At 41.5% G+C, this 17,736-nt stretch overlaps 2 long non-coding RNA genes across 2 annotated transcripts; both read right to left on the minus strand.

Annotated features, from left to right (window-relative positions):
- Positions 1-11,277: 11,277 nt before the first annotated feature.
- LOC120017787 lies at positions 11,278-12,225 on the minus strand. The gene is made up of 3 exons (XR_005472145.1): positions 12,198-12,225; positions 11,790-11,998; positions 11,278-11,470 (listed from the first exon to the last, which is right to left on the minus strand). It is a non-coding gene; the product is annotated as an uncharacterized LOC120017787 (long non-coding RNA).
- A 3,225-nt stretch (positions 12,226-15,450) lies between these two features.
- Positions 15,451-16,816, minus strand: LOC120017872. The gene is made up of 3 exons (XR_005472151.1): positions 16,775-16,816; positions 16,436-16,526; positions 15,451-15,516 (listed from the first exon to the last, which is right to left on the minus strand). It is a non-coding gene; the product is annotated as an uncharacterized LOC120017872 (long non-coding RNA).
- Between the last annotated feature and the right edge of the window lie 920 nt (positions 16,817-17,736).

A 17,736-nucleotide genomic window follows, 5' to 3' on the forward strand; every position in this document is an offset into this window, starting at 1 on the left:
CATATTCTCTACACCAGTTATAGAACACTGTCTAGGTCTACATATTCTCTATACCAGTTATAGAACACTGTCTAGGTCTACATATTCTCTATACCAGTTATAGAACACTGTCTAGGTCTACATATTCTCTATACCAGTTATAGAACACTGTCTAGGTCTACATATTCTCTACACCAGTTATAGAACACTGTCTAGGTCTACATATTCTCTATACCAGTTATAGAACACTGTCTAGGTCTACATATTCTCTACACCAGTTATAGAACACTGTCTAGGTCTACATATTCTCTACACCAGTTATAGAACACTGTCTAGGTCTACATATTCTCTATACCAGTTATAGAACACTGTCTAGGTCTACATATTCTATGTCACGAACCGGCTCGAAGTTCGTAAAAAAAAGGGAGACAACGTGGCAATAAGGAATAACTAAATATATTTATTAACTGAAGTAAACTAAATACAATTAACAATGGTGTGTGTATTCAGTAGTGTAAGTGAGTGTTTGCGTGCATAAATGTGATAATGAGGGGTGTTGAAATGTGCCAAAGCAAACAAACTAAACAGCCACAGAAATGCCACAACCAAAATCGATCAGTGTGTCTGCATGGAGAGAGTCTCCTCAATAAATGGGGAAGAGGTGTATTTATCCCAGGACACACCCGAGCCCGGGTGGATTGCTGAGGTCCTCCCCAGACCTCAGCAACCTTTGGCACAGGAAGCAACCTTTAAGAGGAAAGAATTAAATGAGACCAGAAGGGAACAGACAGGAGCGATAGAACAGGACAATACCAAACCTAAAATAACAGTGGTCAGTCAGTTGGACATTCAGGAACAGGGTGCACGGGAGAACGCGTCAGCAACGACATTCAGTCCCCCTGATGTGCCGCACATGGAGACGGAATGCTTGTAAAAATAAACACCATCTCATTATCCTCTGGTTAGGACACATCATGGACCTCAAGAAGGTGAGAGGATTATGGTCAGTGTAGACCGTAATAGGTACTACTCCCAACCCGACATAGACCTTGAAGTGTTGTAGCGCCCATATGAGTGCTAGCACTTCTTTTTCCATGACTGAGTAGTTCAACTGATAAAGGTTCAACTTTTTGGGAAAAGAAACAGGCCTCTCAACACCAGACACATCTGCTTGCAGCAAAACTGCACCTGCCCCCATATGACTAGCATCCACCTGCAAGGTAAATGACAAATCCACACGAGGAGGGGCCAACCCCGGAGTTGAGGTTAGCAACCTATTTGCATCTTCAAAAGCTTGTTGACAAAGAGAAGACCATACGTAAACAGCCTCAGCCATTTCACCGGCAGCGTACAGATGTCTCCGGAAATCACACACATATGATAACAGGGACTGGGGGGCTCGGGAGACTTCCAGTCATCCTGGAGAACAGATAGAAGTCCACGCATCCTGTGTCCAAACACAAGGTCATTTGGACTGAAACCCGTGCTCTCCTGTGAAACCTCCCTAGCGGCTAACAGTAACCAAGGCAACCCCTCCTCCCAATCCATCTCAGAACAATAAGCACTCAACAAAGACTTAAGTGTTTGATGGAAATGTTCCAGCGCTCCTTGACTTTGCGCGTGATAGGCGCTAGACAAATTGTGTTTAATATGGAGCTGTTGGAGAACCTGACCAAACAGACTAGAGGTGAAATTAGATCCTTGATCACTCTGAATAACCTTAGGGATTCCAAACAGTGAGAAACTGAGTCAAAGCTTTTAGCACAGACTTAGTCGTGATAGAACAGAGAGGATAGGCTGCTGGAAACCTAGTGGTCTGACACATCACAGTGAACAAGTAACTACTACCCTTTTTAGAACGAGGCAGAGGACCAACAGTTAATAATCAGATACTCAAAAGGTTGGCTGAGTACAGGAATAGGAAACAGTGGTACCGGCTTAATATCTTGATTAGGTTTACCAGTTAATTGACAGGTGTGACAAGTTTTGATGAACTCAGAAACATCCCTCTTTAACCTAAGCCAAAAGAAATGTTTTAGTATGCGATTGCAGGTTTTCCTCACAGCCATATGTCCAGCAATGTCGTTGTGGGAAGTTGTCAGAACCAACTCACGGAGTTTAACTGGTACAACAACCTGACTAATCGCCTCCCCCACAAAACTACTACCATGAGACACCCACTTTCTCATCAGGACATCCTCTTGGAGAAAATAGCCATGGGCGACATATCCCAACTGTTCCACGGGCACAATTTGGTCACGCAACTCTTTTAATGTGGGGTCAGCCCGTTGCTCCTTGCTTAGATCAGAGCGGGGCACAGATAACAGGATAACAGGGAAAGTAGTGACAGAATTCTTTGTGCCATTCTTGTTAGCCGGCGCAGTGACAGGTCACCACGGCTCATAGAACGCGTCACTGCACACGCCGAGAACACCTCTGGGAAACTCTGCACACTCATCAGGAATCCCTACAAATGACGGCTTAGTGGAAACCACTAGAGATGGAAACACGACAGGCCATACACGCTCACCAGCCAAGGTAAGGATAACGTCGATACCCTCAATAGGCAACGAAGGACACACCCCCACAACAACCTCACCTTTCACCAGTCCACAATCCAACATCAGAATGCAATGGAACTGACAGTGTTCAAACCTATTCCCCTAATTAGAACACTATTCCCCGAATCAGTCTCAGCAGAGAAGGGTAACAGACTCCAACACAAACGACTCAGAGGCACCTGTGTCTCTCAGGATCTTCACTGGCACTAGGTCCTTACTTCCTAAAATAGACACAAAACCCTCCATAATGAAAGGTAAATAGTCTGGGTCAATATGGACTTTCACATGCCCCTGGGCATGAGACTGTCAAGAGTGAACTGATGTGGGACAGGCGCTGCTAACGCAGTAGGCTTAGATTTAACATAAGCGCAAGTACTGAATTTACCCTTAACCCTGAGAACCGGACAGTCGTTTTTCCAATGACCTGAACCTTGACAGTAGTGACACTCTTGAACAAGGTCAACTTTACCACAGGAGTCAGGCTCAACCCTAGTTGAATGAAACACTGCCCTTGAACCAGGGTATCTCGGTTAGCAAGGCCCAAATCTCTCAGAATACAGGGCTCTGCAAAGACACGTGAGGCAAAACATACTCGTCCGCCAAAACCACAGCTTCAGCGACAGTCTTTACTTTTGGTTCGTTAATGTACGTGGCTATACGATTAGGGATTGTGTCCTTAAATTGCTCTAGCATAATCAGATCCCACAGCCCTGGGAAAGTCATAACTGCAGAGGCGGAACACCATCAATTAAACTGTGTAGAGAACTCTCGCGCAAACTGAACATGAGTCTGTTTATCATCCCTTTTTAAAGTTCTCGTTGGCGGTAAGCCTCAGGAACCAATTTGTAAATCTGTAACAGCCATTTTAACCTTATCATGACTGACACTGTCGGCTACACTAAGAGCTGAATATGCTTCTTGCTCTTTACCAGTCAACACACACTGCAACATTAAAGTACGGTCAGACTCAGGCCAACTCCTAGCGTCAGCAACACACTCAAACAACGAAAATAATGTCTCAGGGTCCAGGCCAACTCCTAGCGTCAGCAACACACTCAAACAACGAAAATAATGTCTCAGGGTCCAGGCCAACTCCTAGCGTCAGCAACACGCTCAAACAACGAAAATAATGTCTCAGGGTCCAGGCCAACTCCTAGCGTCAGCAACACGCTCAAACAACGAAAATAATGTCTCAGGGTCCATCTCATTACATTTTGGCAACAACCGTAAGTTCCCAACAATATCAAATGTGTCCGGGGCACGACCAAAAGAGGAGCGACCCCTAGGTAAATCTGGGTCACCTTCCCAGAACAAACACTCCCCTGAGAGCTTTCCTTCCCGAACCAACTCTAGCCGCTCTTGTTGCAGCTTGATTTTAGCACACTCCAAATCCTGTTTAAATGCCCATTCTTTTTCCTACTTAATACGATCATGCTCTAGCTGTAACAGAAGCAGTTATTTCTGCTGTTCAAAAAGACTACTAGGGCTAACAGATGGAGCGGTCATTGTAACGTTACTGGGAGACGGTGAGTCCTCGGCAGAGGCTGCCCCAGTGGGAACTTCAAGAATACCACTCTCCATCAGATTGGCCTTCAATATTGACCTAATAGAAATGTAGACGTTTATCACTAATTTCAACCATGTAGTGTTCAGCCATCTTCAGCTGTTCTTTGGTACATAATTCTAACAGTTCCTCTGATGGAAAGCGAATTAACTCATCTACGTAAGACGCCATAGTCAAAAGTAAATACAAAAAAATAAATCCTGCTCTTCCCCTCTGCTGAGCACACCAGACCACAAGAGAAATGACAATCACTTGCCATGCGAAAGCAGAGAGAACAGTCTATGACGAGGGTGGCTGGAGTCTTTGACAATTTTTAGGGCCTTTCTCTGACACCACCTGGTATAGAGGTCCTGGATGGCAGGAAGGTTGGCCCCAGTGATGTACTGGGCCGTACGCACTACCCTCTGTCAGAGGTGGGACCAAGTCATTGTTTTACAAGTCACAAGTAAGTCTCAAGTCTTAGCACTCAAGTTCCAAGCCAAGTCTCAAGTCAAGACCGTCAAGTATCAAGTCAAGTCTCAAGTCCTAAACTTTGAGTTTCAAGTCCTAAACAAGTCATAATGTGCTCTTGACCAAATGTAATACCATTTGATATTTTTAACAAGAGTAATAGTTAGTATATTACATTTACGCAAATCATGAATGCTTTAAAAAATATCTATATATTTATTACTTTCCAAATAAACGTTAAATTTCCATGGAAATACATGGGTAGCCATGAGAAAGACCCCCCATAGTGATCGACTATCGAGGATCACTATGGGGCGCAATCGGGTGATGTAGGCTTGTACACAATCGCCCAACCTTAACACACACACACACACACACACTCTCTCTCTCTGTGTGGTTACAGTAGGCTAACGTATGTCAATGGTTTTAGAAACAGCAGTAACATCAGGCAGGATTTAGGCTACCAACTGCCTAGCCAGTTGTAGCTCAATCTTGGGTGCAATGATCACGTTCCCGCACTGACTGACTGTGTGGAGACTCATAGATTTAACGTTACGTTAGCCTACATGATACACAAGTAAAGTACTAAAATACATAGCTGCCGGCTATATTAGCCACGACTTACCATTCTTTGTGCATTTTCAAATGTCGAACAAAGTTGGAAATTGTTGCGCCTCCGTCTGTAATTTTCTTCCCGCATGTTTTGTAAGTTGCAATCCATTTTTTTTGTTGATACAGCGTTGTCTTTATTTCCGAAAATAATAATTTGGGGTATCATCTTTCCAAGGGCTCCATCTGAATTCACCCGCCGACGTTCCTCTGCATTGCCACGCGCAACTTTTTCTCAGCTGGCAAAATTTGATTGGCTGCTCTCCGATTCAAACTGTAATCCGTTAAATGAAGAGTTGATCCGCTGCACGCTTTTTCTAATAGCATCATTTTTCATATTTGGGCTTGGGGAGGGTATCAAGGCAGGTCGAGTCATAAGGCTCAAGTCCAAGTCAAGTCACGAGTCATTGGTGTTCAAGTCAAAGTCGAGTTCCAAGTCATCATATTTGTGACTCGAGTCTGACTCGAGTCCAAGTCATGTGACTCGAGTCCACACCTCTGCCCTCTGTAGTGCCTTGTGGTCGGAGGCCGAGCAGTTGCCATACCAGGCAGTGATGCAACCAGTCAGGATGCTCTCAATGGTGCAGCTGTAGAACCTTTTGAGGATCTGAGGACCCATGTCAAATATTTTCAGGGGAATAGGTTTTGTCGTGCCCTCTTCACGGCTGTCTTGGTGTGCTTGGACCATGTTAGTTCGTTGGTGATGTGGACACCAAGGAACTGGAAGCTCTAAACCTGCTCCACTGCAGCCACGTCAATGAGAATGGGGAGGTGCTCAGTCCTCTTTTTCCTGTAGTCCACTATCATCTCCTTTGTCTTGATCACTTTGAGCGAGATGTTGTTGTCCTGGCACCACATGGCCAGGTCTCTGACCTCCTCCCTATAGGCTGTCTCGTCGTTGTCGGTGATCAGGCCTACCACTGTTGTGTCATCGGCAAACTTAATTATGGTGTTGCAGTCGTGCCTGGCCATGCAGTCGTGGGTGAACAGGGAGTACAGGAGGGGACTGAGCACACACCCCTGAGGGGACCCTGTGTTGAGGATCAGCGTAGCGGATGTGTTGTTACCTACCCTTACCACCTGGGGATGGCCCGCCAGGAAGTCCAGGATCCAGTTGCAGAGGGAGTGTTTAGTACCAGGGTCCTAAGCTTAGTGATGAGCTTTGAGGGCACTATGGTGTTGAACGCTGAGCTGTAGTCAATGAATAGCATTCTCACATAGGTGTTCCTTTTCTCCAGGTGGGAAAGGGCAGTGTGGAGTGCAATAGAGATTGCATCATCTGTGGATCTGTTGGGGCGGTATGCAATAATGGTGATAATGGTGTTGATGTGAGCCATGACCAGCCTTTCAAAACACTTCATGGCTACAGACGTGAGTGCTACGGGTCGGTAGTCGTTTAGGCAGGTTACCTTAGTGTCCTCATGGCCTTTGCATTTCAAAGATGATGGTAAAAAAGGTACAAAAGAACGTTTTTTTTTTCTTTGTATTATCTTTAACCAGATCTATTGTGTTATATTCTCTTACATTCCTTTCACATTTCCACAAACTTCAAAGTGTTTCCTTTCAAATGGTACAAAGATTATGCATATCCTTGCTTCAGGGCCGGAGCTACAGGCAGTTAGATTTGGGTATGTCATTTTAAGTGAAATACATTTTTTTAAAGGGGCATATCCTTAAGAGTTTTTAAGAACTTGTAAGTAAGCATTTCACTGTAAGGTCTACACCTGTTGTATTCGGCGCATGTGACAAATAAAATGTGATTTGATTTGAATAATATCAAAGGCTGCACTGAATTCTAAAAGTACAGCTCCCACAATCTTCATATTATGAATTTCTTTCAACCAATCATCAGTCATTTGTGTCAGTGCAGTACATGTGGAGTGCCATTCTCTTTAAGCATGCTGAAAGTCTGTTGTTAATTTGTTTACAGAGAAGTACCATTGTATTTGGTCAAACACAATTTTTTCCAACAGTTTGCTAAGAGTTGGCAGCAAGCTGATAGGTCTGCTGTTAGAACCTGTAAAGGCCGCTTTACCACTCTTGTGTAGCGGAATTACTTTGGCTTCCCTCCAGGCCTGAGGACAACGACTTTCCTCTAGGCTCAGATTAAAGATATGACAGATAGGAGTGGCTATAGAGTCAGCTACCATCCTCAGTAGCTTTCCATCATGGCAATGCCAAGAGGTTTGTCATTATTGATCGATAACAATAATTTTTCCACCTCTCCGACACTAACTTTACAAAATTCAAACTTGCAATGCTTTTCTTTCATTATTTGTTTTTTTATGCATGAATACAATTGCTCACTGTTCATTGTCGGCATTTCCTGCCTAAGTTTGACCACTTTGCCAATTAAGTAATCATTAAAATAATTGGCAACATCAAATGGTTTTGTGATAAGCCATCTGATTCGATGAGATGGAGTTGAATTTGTTTTTCTGCCCATAATTTAATTTAAAGCACTTCAAAGTTTTTTTTTTCCATAATTCTTTATATCATTGATCTTGGCTTCACTACAGTCCCGGGTTCGAATCCAGGCTGTATCACATCCGGCCCTGATTGGGAGTCCCACAGTGCGGCGCACAATTGGTACAGTGTCGTCCGGGTTTGCCCGGGGTAGGCTGTCATTGTAAATAAGAATTTGTTTTTAACTGACTTGCCTAGTTAAATAAAAACAAACAAAAAAATCACAATATAGATTCATATTCTTCTTGTAGAGTTTAGTCACATCATTTCTCAATTTGCAGTAAGTCAGCCAGTCAGATGTGCAGCCAGACTGATTAGCCACTCATTTAGCCCCATCTCTTTCAACCATACAGTTTTTCAATTCCTCATCAATCCATGGAGCCTTAACAGTTCTAACAGTCAGTTTCTTATTTTAACAGGTGCATATTTATCAATCATTTATTTTATAAATTCATCAAGTGCAGTGTCTGGATGCTCCTCATTAATCACATCAAATATTTTCAACATTATCCACATATTTTGTATGATCTCTTATACACTATTTTAGGCCCAGCTGTTGGAACTTTGGCTTTCCTGGATATAGCCACTATATTGTGATCACTGCATCCAATGGGTACGGATACAGCTTTAGAACAAAGTTCTACAGTATTAGTAAAAATGTGATCGATACATGTGGATGATCTTGTTCCTGTAGTGTTTGTAAACACCCTGGTAGGTTGATTAATAACCTGAACTAGATTACAGGCACCGGTAACAGTGAGAAGCTTCCTCTTGAGCGGACAGTTTGATGAAAACCAGTCAATTTTCAGGGCCCCAAGAAAGTAGATCTCTCTGTTTACATCACATACACTATCAAGCATTTCACACATATTATTTAGATACTGACTGTTAGCACTTGGTGGCCTATAGCAACACCCCAGAAGAAAAGGCTTTAGATGTGCCAAGTGAACCTGCAAACACTTCAATAACACTTGACATAAGACCTTCTCTAAGCATTACAGGGATATGGCTCTGAATACAGCAACACCTCCCCCATAAGAATTTCTGTCTCTTCTATAGATGCTATATCCTTGTACTGCTACTGCTGTATTAAATGAACTATATAAGTGAGTCTCAGAAATGGCTAATATATGAATGTTCTCTGATGTCAGCAAGTCATTGATATCAGGAACCTTATTTCTAAGGCTACGTATAATACTATGGGCTATTTTCAGCCCTTTCCTGGGGAGCTTATCAGAGATAGACATAATACTGAAGAGCAAACAAAGCAAAAAATAGACATTCAGCAGTCCATTAATCAGTTGGTGTGTGTGTGTGTGTGTGTGTGTGTGTGTGTGTGTGTGTGTGTGTGTGTGTGTGTGTGTGTGTGTGTGTGTGTGTGTGTGTGTGTGTGTGTGTGTGTGTGTGTGTGTGTGTGTGTGTGTGTGTGTGTGTGTGTGTGTGCGTGCTGCGGGGTTGAAGCTACGAACCCATAGGCTTGACTCGCTCATCCCTTCCAGCATTCTGGGAGGGAGGATGGACAATGAGCCTGTCATAGCGGATGTAAGCAATGTCCCCACGCACTCTGGCAGCTTTCATGGCTGGGATCAGATCTTTCCTCTTCTGGCGCACAGCTTCAGGATAGTCTTCGTTGAGGAAGATATACGTTCCTCTCAAGATCTTGGCTCTTTCCAGAAAAGCTACCTTATACTTGAACCTCAGGAACTTGACCACTATCGGCCTGGGTCTATCACCTGGGCCGGTGGTGGGTTTTCAAGTCCTGTGGGCACGCTCCACATCAATCTTCCTGTGGTCCATACGGTGCATTTAGCAAGTATTCAGACCCCTTGACTTTTTCCACATTTTGTTAAGTTACAGCCTTATTCTAAAATGGAGTTAATAGTTTTTTTGTCTCATCAATCCACACACAATACCCCATAATGACACCACAATACCTCAAAATGACATCACAATACCCCATAATGACATCACAATACCCCATAATGACATCACAATACCCCATAATGACAAAGCAAAAACATGAAATTGTTGAACATTTATTTAAAAAATACAAAAAATCAAATATCACATTTACATAAGTATTCAGACTCTTTACTCAGTACATTGTTGAAGCACCTTTGGCACCGATTACAGCCTTGAGTCTTCTTGGGCATGACGCTACAAGCTTGGCACACCTGTATTTGGGGAGTTTGTCCCAATCTTCTCTGCAGATTCTCTCAAGCTCTGTCAGGTTGGATGGGGAGCGTTGTGGCACAGCTATTTCCGGTCTCTCCAGAGATGCTCAATCAGGTTAAAGTCTGGTCTCTGGCTGGGCCACTCAAGGACATTCAGAGATTTGTCCCGAAGCCACATCTGCATTGTCTTGGCTGAGTGTTTAGGGTCGTTGTCCTGTTGGAAGGTGAACCTTCACCCCAGTCTGAGGTCCTGAGCGCTCTGGAGGAAACATGCACCATCCCTATGATGAAGCATGGTGGTGGCAGCATCATGCTGTGGGGATGTTTTTCAGTGGCAGGGACTGAGAGACTAGTCAGGATCGAGGGAAAGGTGAACAGAGCAAAGTACAGAGAGATCCTTGATGAAAACCTGTTCCAGAGTGCTCAGGTTCTCAGACTGCTCATGATGCATTTGTAAGTTATTTTATTGGAGAATCAATGGATATAACATTCATTTATAAGTCCAAAACTGTATGTAGCAACTAAGGATTTTAACTTGAAAGTGAAAGTTTATTAATTAAGTCATCGGATGAATCCCGGAAACCAAAGATGTAACTACAATTCATGTCCACAAGGTAGAGTCAGAGCAGAGATAGTGAAATGTTTTCTGTTGGCCAGTGTCTAGTTCCCCTAATGTGACCTTTAATCTTCCTGTTGCTCAGTGTCTAGATCCCCCAATGTGACCTTTGATCTATAAAGTCAGCAGGAAGTACATGATAGACTGCATTCCAAATGGTACCACATTCTCTATGCAGTGCACTACTTTAGACCAGAGACCACGGGGTTCTGGACAGAATAGAGTGCCATTTAGGACACATACAGAGTGTGTAAACTAGCATATCACCCTACTCTACCTAGCAACATGATGACAACTACTGATCTGTCAATCAGATGAGCAAAGAGAGGGAGGCTTCTACAACCCCTGAACAGCCAATCAGACAAGGAAAGAGAGGGAGGCTTCTACAACCCCTGAACAGCCAATCAGATGAGCAAAGAGAGGGAGGCTTCTACAACCCCTGAACAGCCAATCAGATGAGCAAAGAGAGGGAGGCTTCTACAACCCCTGAACAGCCAATCAGATGAGCAAAGAGAGGGAGGCTTCTACAACCCCTGAACAGCCAATCAGACAAGGAAAGAGAGGGAGGTTTTAACATATTTGGCAGATTTTAAAATCACAGCTAACAAATGTATGATGCTTAATATAGGTTTATTGAAGGATTACAGTTAAACTGGTGAGCCATACAACGTTTCCACCATGAATTCACATCGTCATCGTTTATCAATCACATCATTAATACTGATGTACAATCAGAAGATATGGACGGTACATTCAGAAGATATGGACGGTACATTCAGAAGATATGGACGGTACATTCAGAAGATATGGACGGTACATTCAGAAGATATGGACGGTACATTCAGAAGATATGGACGGTACATTCAGAAGATATGGACGGTACATTCAGAAGATATGGACGGTACATTCAGAAGATATGGACGGTACAATGGATGGATATATTGTGATGTGCAGATCTGCGTCCGTTGGTAATAATGGCAGGTGATGTCAGGTGACGTGTGAGTTCCATAGTGGTCCATTCAATATGGAGACAGGAGAGGATCCTCAATACCTTATGGCAACACACACACACATATATATATATTACTGTAACTTTTTATAATGCTATAATACTAATTTGTACAAACACTTGTTTCTAATTGGTTGTTGTATCAGTGGAGGCAGGATTAAAGAACCCAGGTGGTGGATGCAGATCAGATGTCCAGGATGTGATGTCATAAAGTCAGGAGGGAAGGTAAATACATTACTTTACTTTCAGATGTCCAGGATGTGATGTATTTACCCTCCCTCCTGACTTTATGACATTACTTTACTTTCAGATATCCAGGTCACACAGACATCTCACCTCTCAAAGAAAGAGTAGGACTTACAGGTGCTTATCCACAATGCTGATGGCGCCACCATCTACGACCCATGATACGTCTGAGACGTCGGAGACGCCTGATCAGCCGCTGGTTGATACGTCTGAGATTCCAGTAAATCCTGCGAAATCTGTAACGCCATCCCCAAAACAGATTTTGCAACTTCTCTGATTTGGGTGTCCCCTGCATCTCCTGCAGTAATCCTACTGCAGCTGCCTCTGTATTTATGAAATATTCATATCAATATCAGCTGTCATACTGTACATAGTATAAGAGACATCATTATCTGGTAGTGTTTCAGGACATGTACACACTAGTTCCAGCTAGGTATTGACTGCTCAGCAAGCTACATTATTATCATTACTGGTAGTAGTAAAGTTAGTATCAATGTACTATGTTGTAGAGAGATTAATTTACCGTCATTTTGAGCCTCTAGTTCTTCTTGAGGCAAAGAGTCTTTTCAGAGAAAGATTAAACAAAAGTTGTTAAAAATGAAACACAAGTGTCTACTTTCAATATCAGCTGTCATACTGTACATAGTATAAGAGGCATCATTATCTGGGAGTGTGTCAGGACATGTACACACTAGTTCCAGCTAGGTATTGACTGCTCAGCAAGCTACATTATTATCATTACTGGTAGTAGTAAAGTTAGTATCAATGTACTATGTTGTAGAGAGATTAACTTGCCGTCATTTTGAGCCTCTGGTTCTTCTTGAGGCAAAGAGTCTTTTCAGAGAAAGATTAAACAAAAGTTATTAAAAATGAAACAAGTGTCTACTTTCATTATTATTTGTAGATAGATAGATAGATAGATAGATAGATAGATAGATAGATAGATAGATAGATAGATAGATAGATAGATAGATAGATAGATAGATAGATAGATAGATAGATAGATAGATAGATAGATAGATAGATAGATAGATAGATAGATAGATAGATAGATAGATACAGACTCAGTGAGCATAGCCTTGCTATTGAGAAAGGCCGCCGTAGGCAGACATGGCTCTCAAGAGAAGACAGGCTGTGCTCACTGCCCACAAAATGAGGTGGAAACTGAGCTGCACTTCCTAACCTCCTGCCCAATGTATGACCATATTAGAGAGACATATTTCCCTCAGATTACACAGATCCACAAAGAATTTGAAAACAAATCCAAATTTGATAAACTCCCATATCTACTGGGTGAAATTCCACAGTGTGCCATCACAGCAGCAAGAGTTGTGACCTGTTGCCACAAGAAAAGGGCAACCAGTGAAGAACAAACACCATTGTAAATACAACCCATATTTATGCTTATTTATTTTCCATTGTGTACTTTAACCATTTGTACATTGTTACAACACTGTATCAATGTACTATGTTGTAGAGAGATTAACTTACCGTCATTTTGAGCCTCTGGTTCTTCTTGAGGCAAAGAGTCTTTTCAGAGAAAGATTAAACAAAAGTTATTAAAAATGAAACACAAGTGTCTACTTTGAATATCAGCTGTCATACTGTACATAGTATAAGAGACATCATTATCTGGGAGTGTGGCAGGACATGTACACACTAGTTCCAGCTAGGTATTGACTGCTCAGCAAGCTACATTATTATCATTACTGGTAGTAGTAAAGTTAGTATCAATGTACTATGTTGTAGAGAGATTAACTTACTGTCATTTTGAGCCTCTAGTTCTTCTTGAGGCAAAGAGTCTTTTCAGAGAAAGATTAAACAAAAGTTATTAAAATGAAACACAAGTGTCTACTTTCATTATTATTTGTAGATAGATAGATAGATAGATAGATAGATAGATAGATAGATAGATAGATAGATAGATAGATAGATAGATAGATAGATAGATAGATAGATAGATAGATAGATAGATAGATAGATAGATAGATAGATAGATAGATAGATAGATAGATAGATAGATAGATAGATACAGACTCAGTGAGCATAGCCTTGCTATTGAGAAAGGCCGCCGTAGGCAGACATGGCTCTCAAGAGAAGACAGGCTGTGCTCACTGCCCACAAAATGAGGTGGAAACTGAGCTGCACTTCCTAACCTCCTGCCCAATGTATGACCATATTAGAGAGACATATTTCCCTCAGATTACACAGATCCACAAAGAATTTGAAAACAAATCCAAATTTGATAAACTCCCATATCTACTGGGTGAAATTCCACAGTGTGCCATCACAGCAGCAAGAGTTGTGACCTGTTGCCACAAGAAAAGGGCAACCAGTGAAGAACAAACACCATTGTAAATACAACCCATATTTATGCTTATTTATTTTCCATTGTGTACTTTAACCATTTGTACATTGTTACAACACTGTATCAATGTACTATGTTGTAGAGAGATTAACTTACCGTCATTTTGAGCCTCTGGTTCTTCTTGAGGCAAAGAGTCTTTTCAGAGAAAGATTAAACAAAAGTTATTAAAAATGAAACACAAGTGTCTACTTTGAATATCAGCTGTCATACTGTACATAGTATAAGAGACATCATTATCTGGGAGTGTGTCAGGACATGTACACACTAGTTCCAGCTAGGTATTGACTGCTCAGCAAGCTACATTATTATCATTACTGGTAGTAGTAAAGTTAGTATCAATGTACTATGTTGTAGAGAGATTAACTTACTGTCATTTTGAGCCTCTAGTTCTTCTTGAGGCAAAGAGTCTTTTCAGAGAAAGATTAAACAAAAGTTATTAAAAATGAAACACAAGTGTCTACTTTCATTATTATTTGTAGATAGATAGATAGATAGATAGATAGATAGATAGATAGATAGATAGATAGATAGATAGATAGATAGATAGATAGATAGATAGATAGATAGATAGATAGATAGATAGATAGATAGATAGATAGATAGATAGATAGATAGATAGATAGATAGATAGATAGATAGATAGATAGATAGATAGATAGATAGATAGATAGATAGATACAGACTCAGTGAGCATAGCCTTGCTATTGAGAAAGGCCGCCGTAGGCAGACATGGCTCTCAAGAGAAGACAGGCTATGTGCTCAGTGCCCACAAAGGTGGAAGGTGGAGGTGGAAACTTAGCTGCACTTCCTAACCTCCTGCCCAATGTATGAACATATTAGAGAGACATATTTCCCTCAGATTACACAGATCCACAAAGAATTCGAAAACAAATCCAAATTTGATAAACTCCCATATCTACTGGGTGAAATTCCACAGTGTGCCATCACAGCAGCAAGATGTGTGACCTGTTGCCACAAGAAAAGGGCAACCAGTGAAGAACAAACACCATTGTAAATACAACCCATATTTATGCTTATTTATTTTCCATTGTGTACTTTAACCATTTGTACATTGTTACAACACTGTATATATATAATATGACATTTGTAATGTCTTTATTGTTTTGAAACTTCTGTAAGTGTAATGTTTACTGTTAATTTTTATTGTTTACTTCAATTTTGTATATTATCTACCTCACTTGCTTTGGCAATGTTAACACATGTTTCCCATGTCAATAAAGCCCCTTGAATAGATAGATAGATATATAGATAGATAGATAGATAGATAGATAGATAGATAGATAGATAGATAGATAGATAGATAGATAGATAGATAGATAGATAGATAGATAGATAGATAGATAGATAGATAGATAGATAGAAAACCAAGAGAAACATACACACTTACCCTGCTTTTCAGCAATAGGATCAATCTCTGCAGAATCCAGTTTTCTGGGCCCACTGACAGCCACATCTGTCAGAGAGGACATACAGTACAATTTATTGAACTGTATTAAAACGATGCATCTTCTACATACTCAAAAACACCCTTCTCTTTAAAACACACAAACAGCTTTGTTTTCATGCATTTTCAGGACTTTTTGTGGAGTACAAATGTATTCCCATTCAAAATCTTATTTTTCCTAAGCCTAAACCTAACCCTGACCCATAACCTTACCCTGACTTCAACCCTAACCTTAATCTTAACCCCAACTCTAACCTTAACCTCAAACCCTAAACCTAAAATAGCATTTAAACTAATTCAGCACATGACAAAAGTCTTGACGTTTCAACATTTTTCTTGTTCTCCTAACTTGTCGGGACATTCTAGTGGCTTGTCGGGACATTCTAATGGCTTGTCGGGACACTAGTGGCTTTTCGGGACATTCTAGTGGCTTGTCGGGACATTCTAGTGGCTTGTCGGGACATTCTAGTGGCTTGTCGGGACATTCTAGTGGCTTGTCGGGACATTCTAGTGGCTTGTCGGGACACTCTAGTGGCTTGTCCGGACATTCTAGTGACTTGTCCGGACATTCTAGTGACTTGTCCGGACATTCTAGTGACTTGTCCGGACAGTCTAGTGGCTTGTCCGGACAGTCTAGTGGCTTGTCCGGACATTCTAGTGGCTTATCGGGACATTCTAGTGGCTTGTCCGGACATTCTAGTGACTTGTCCGGACATTCTAGTGACTTGTCCGGACATTCTAGTGACTTGTCCGGACATTCTAGTGACTTGTCCGGACATTCTAGTGACTTGTCCGGACATTCTAGTGACTTGTCCGGACATTCTAGTGACTTGTCAGGACATTCTAGTGACTTGTCAGGAGATTGTGGTCCTGATAAGGTAGGAAAAAATGTACACACACAACATACAAACACACACACTAGACATACCTTCCTTAGCGTTAACCTGGTTGAGCTGGTTTGCCAACAGGAAACCCAGCAGAGTGACCAGCACTAACACACCCTGGTGCCTCATCCTTTCCTACACAAAAAACACCCCCATCCAGGTTGGACAATAAGTCAATCAATTAACCAACCAATCAACCAATCAACCAATCAATTAATCAAATTAATTTCTAAATCCTTTTTTTACATCAGCGTTTGTCACAAAGACATTTTACAGTAACCCGGGCGTTCCAGACTCCAAAGAACAAGCAAAGCAGAAGCAGACACACATTGTCTAGAAAACCCTTCCTCCTAGGACAACAATAATAATAAAGTTCAACTAACCTGGAGATTCTGGAGTTGGTAGAAGCAGACTGCGATGTGGTCCAGAGAATGAGTTGCCTCTCTGCTGTTACGTCTTTTATCCTACCTCTCCAGGTCATTTCCATTACGCCAACCCCCTAAGCATTTCCCTAAGAACACATGATTTTGGCTAATCTTGGTACAAAAACATGATGTAAATTGATTCTTCAGAAAACCTATGCAAACTCGCTCCAGGTCATCAAATAAGTCAACACTCAATGCACACAATGTCACTCACTATACTCTTAGAAAATAATATATAGATACAACTTAAAGGGGTTTTATTGCATTCTTAATATACGAGACCCCTAAAAGATCTACATAGAACCATTTTAGCTAAACAACAACTGTAACAATGTCTTTTAAAGACAACAAGTGCTTATTGGGAAAATGTATTTATGTTTTCAATAAACATTTTCAGATGAAATATATCTTAATTGTTTAATTGCCTGTTACGTGAACAGTGTTTCAGAGGGTTGGGTACTGTCTGTGGCAGGAAATATACACATTTCCACTGACAATGGATGAATAAAGATCTGTTTGAGGGGACGTTTAATTTGAGACAGACACAACACCCTTGACCTTGATGGTGAAGAACAAAAGATGGCAATGGCTGGGACATATAGTATGCAGACTATCACCAAAACACAGCCTGCAATTAATACACAGTACACCGGATGGGAAGACAAATCCAGGACATCCAAAAGAGACGTGGAGAAGAACGGCCTGGTGTAACTGTTATATCAGACCTGCAGTGTGTTCTGGTCCAGACAACCTGGTGTAACTGTTATATCAGGCCTGCAGTGTGTTCTGGTCCAGACAACCTGGTGTACCTGTCTTTTTTTTCGCCTTTATTTAACCAGGTAAGCTAGTTGAGAACAAGGTCTCATTTGCAACTGCGACCTGGCTAAGATAAAGCAAAGCATTTGACACATACAACAACA

This window comes from Salvelinus namaycush, chromosome 22, assembly GCF_016432855.1.
Source record: "Salvelinus namaycush isolate Seneca chromosome 22, SaNama_1.0, whole genome shotgun sequence".
Lineage (NCBI taxonomy): Eukaryota > Metazoa > Chordata > Actinopteri > Salmoniformes > Salmonidae > Salvelinus > Salvelinus namaycush.